Source organism: Echinops telfairi, unplaced genomic scaffold (assembly GCF_000313985.2).
Source record: "Echinops telfairi isolate 266 unplaced genomic scaffold, ASM31398v2 ScPeMD7_7457;HRSCAF=8495, whole genome shotgun sequence".
In the NCBI taxonomy this organism is placed as follows: Eukaryota; Metazoa; Chordata; class Mammalia; order Afrosoricida; family Tenrecidae; genus Echinops; species Echinops telfairi.
The window spans coordinates 25,070,596-25,074,186 of NW_022111357.1; the positions used below are offsets into that span (position 1 = coordinate 25,070,596).

General features: G+C 47.0%; 1 non-coding gene across 1 annotated transcript; it reads right to left on the reverse strand.

Moving 5' to 3' along the window:
• Positions 1 to 89: 89 nt before the first annotated feature.
• On the reverse strand, positions 90 to 196 carry LOC115872833. The gene has a single exon (XR_004048070.1). It is a non-coding gene; the product is annotated as a U6 spliceosomal RNA (small nuclear RNA).
• Positions 197 to 3,591: the final 3,395 nt, after the last annotated feature.

A 3,591-nucleotide genomic window follows, 5' to 3' on the forward strand; every position in this document is an offset into this window, starting at 1 on the left:
TTCTTTCAGGCGGCTGCCTATGACCTACTCTAAGGATGGGTCAGGCTGCTGTGTAGGCAGAGTTCCCCGAAGGCTTAGTGACCTGCAATGGTGAGATGTTTCAGTGAACGAATTTGTGTGTCAACCTTGCACAAGGGCTATGCGAATCTTCTCTGTATCGTTCCAATTTTAGTATATGTGCTGCCGAAGCGAGCACAGTTTGTTCCTTTAAAGAACCATGCCTAACACACAGGGTCATGGAGACTGATGCTCCCGTGGTCAATGAGTCCACGGGGCTCATTGTTCTCACACAGCTTCTATTTGCTTAGCTCTTCCTTCCTCCAGAGAGGAGGCCTCCACAAAGCCAGACACTCGCAAGCGTTTAAGACCCCCAGTTGCTACTTGCTAAAGTGGAATGTAGAACAGGCAGGCCCAGTGACTCATTCCCCCCAGGTAACAGGTCATGGCTAAGAAGTTCTCATGACTTTGCACCCTGTAGACGCTCTGTATGCATGGTTATAGTTGCAGCACAGGTAAGTGTATATGTAGAAATATATTTGTGGGGTACAGGCCCATTCTTCTTCCCATACCTGCTCAGCTTATATGTATGTATATGGCTGGCTATATTTTGGAAGTAGATGGCCAAGCCTTCATTCCTAATCTGTCTTAGTCTAGAAGACTGAAACACGGTCAGCATCATAACCACAAACAAGCCACCACTGACAGGTGAGTGATGGCCATGCATGAGCGGCACTGGCCAGGAATTGGAAAAGGGACTCCCGACTTCTGCCACTAAACCACTAGTGTCCCCTCACAGTCACTGATTTCAACAATAAAAATATCTACAGTTGTGGCCATAATCCAGGCAGAATGATACATGATGAAGTAGTTACTTTAAAGTGGCGAGATTATTCATTAACATCCGTTGGGGTTTTTTTTTTCTTCCCAGTATTAGACACCCACTGCCATGGAGTGAATACTGACTCCTGGTGTTCTCATGGGATGTAGGAGAGCAGCCTCGTTGGCTTTCCAAGGCAATAAATCTTTACGGGAACAGACAGCCTCATCTTTCTCCCAAGGAGTGACTGATGGGTTTGAACTGCTTACTTGTGGTTGGCTTGACCCACTCTGCCACCATGCATCTACCAATATTGAAAACCCATAATATTATGGAAAGCCAATAATGTTGAAAACCAAGATGGTGCTTTTAATTTATATGAAATGTTTTGGATACAACAGAATTTGCCATAAATTTATAATAAGTAATAAATTGAAAATACTTTAATATTGGTTGTCAATTTATTATGTATTATCAATTTATGACAAATAATTACTCTCCTGTTTTCAAAACATGGCATCTTTTTAAATATCCATGAGGTTCAGAAAGGGAATCTCTAAATTAACTCAGAAACAGTCTCTGTTAATGGAAATTTTGATCTTTGGGCAGAGAACTGGAGCAAGGTTTCCAAAACAGAAATATATATATATATATTTAGGGAAATACAAGAAGCTTTCTAGATGTCAGTAGATCCTGATCCTTAGGGATTTGCTATTGATATTTTTCAAACATCACAGCAAAACTAAGAGCACCTTAAATTTAAGGTGGGGGTGGGGTGGAGCATACACAGGGATGCACCCATAATCACACAACTGACATAAACTAAACTATCTCTCTTAGCCTGGCGCGCTAGCATTTGCCCATATGTGTATAAATATTTAACATAGCTCTAGATTCACTTTATTCAGCTTTCTCCCCACAAAAGACAAGCGTTTTTTACCCAATATGGTTTCAAACATCCCAGAAAGGACTCACTGCTACATTTTGAAACACGGTCACCCGGGAACATTTGCTGACGGAAACTCGTTGGCCTCTTGAAAAAGATGCCGATAAGAGCGCCAAGGGGAAGGAGAAGTCAGCGTTGTCACCTCTGACCTTAACGGAGATGAGAAAGGTGATACACACAGATGACCTGGATTTCCAGCCCTCAGGTGATGCCGAGGCGAGGGTGGGGAGGGGCGCGGCAGTGGGGTGGGGAGGGGTTTTGCAGTGCCGGCCTTTGGCCTAGGTCCTTCCTCATGCTTCTGAGCCTTTGCTTCGGTGAGGCTGGCGGTCTCTGGCAATGGAGGTCCAGTACAAAGCTGGCACCCAGAACCCTTTGGTATCAGCCACATCACAAAAGTCCACGACCTGCCTCTGAGAACCACACTCTGGCCGGCTCATCCTTAACTTGAGCTTTTGTCTTTCATCATAAAATTGCTTTCAGAGGTTCACGCTCCTGGCCATTTCCTGTTCTTCCCTGACTCTACCTGGGGAGCAGGAGCCACCATCCCTGGGCCTGGAAGTGCAGCAGCCTCCCTCGAGTTCACTGTGCACAGCCCAGTGGAACCGGAGAACAAACACATTCCTAAGAGGAGTGTTCACTGGGTGCCTGAGTGCTGGGCCCTGCTCGCTGCAGCTGGGGACACAGTGCCATCTGGTGGGAAAGTGCCTCCTGTGGCTTTTAAATTTTATCTGAAAAATGGGTGAGGACCACGGAATTCGAACAGAGCTTAGAGGCAGACGTTCTCATTCAGCACCAAAGGAGTCCGAGCCACAGAGAAGGGAATGGATTTTGCAAATGTCACACAGTCAGCTAGTGGTACCATGGGAGTATTCTTGGCGTCAGGATCGCGGAACTCCACTGCACGGCGTTCAAGATACCAGAAGGTAAAAATGCTTCTGATTTCGGTTGAATGGCATTTCAGACCTCCCCCTGAGGTGGAGGTGACCACGTGCAGGATCTGAGGTCTGCCGTGAGGAAAACTGGCTGTGGACAGCTCTGGACAAGATTGCCATCTTGGTGACGATGTATTTTCCATCGTTCTGCCTTCCTCACCAATCAGCCAGGAGCCTCAACAAAGGATGCCACCCAACCCATTGCCATCCACTGCCCACATAGGGTTTCCGAGCTGTAAGTCTTTTCAGGAGCACACAGCCTCAACTCCCTTCTTAGGAGTGGCTGCTGGGTTTGAACAGCTGACCTTGCAGTGAGCAGTCGAATGCTTACTAGACAACCCTGCCCAGCACTCCTTCAACACAGGATAATGAAAGCAAATGCTCTTCCATTGAATTGATTCTGACTCAGAGAGAGTAACCCTGTAAGGCAGGGTGGAGCTACCCCAGTGGTATTCCAAGGCTGCCAATCTTTTCAGGAGTAGAAAGCCTCCCTTTTCTCCCTCTGGGCAGCTGGTGGCTTTGAACTGCTGATCTTGCAGTTGGCAGCCAACCCATACCCCACTCTGCCACGAGGACTCCTTTCAACATTGGCTAGGATCATGTAAAGCAGTGGTTCTCAACCTGTGGGTCTTGACCCCTTTGGGAGTCGAATGACCCTTTCACAGGGGTTGCCTGATGCATAACAGTAGCAAAGTTACAGTTATGAAGTAGCAAAAAAAGTAATTTTATGGTTGGGGGTCACCACAACATGAGGAACTGTATTAAAGGGCCGAGGCATTAGGAAGGTTGAGAACCACTGCTGTAAAGTAAACTGGGTGATGAGCGGGGATGCCACAGAGGGGTTAATTGTGCCCTGAGGGAGCTGGTCTTCACAGGAGAGAGAATGAGATCCTCTC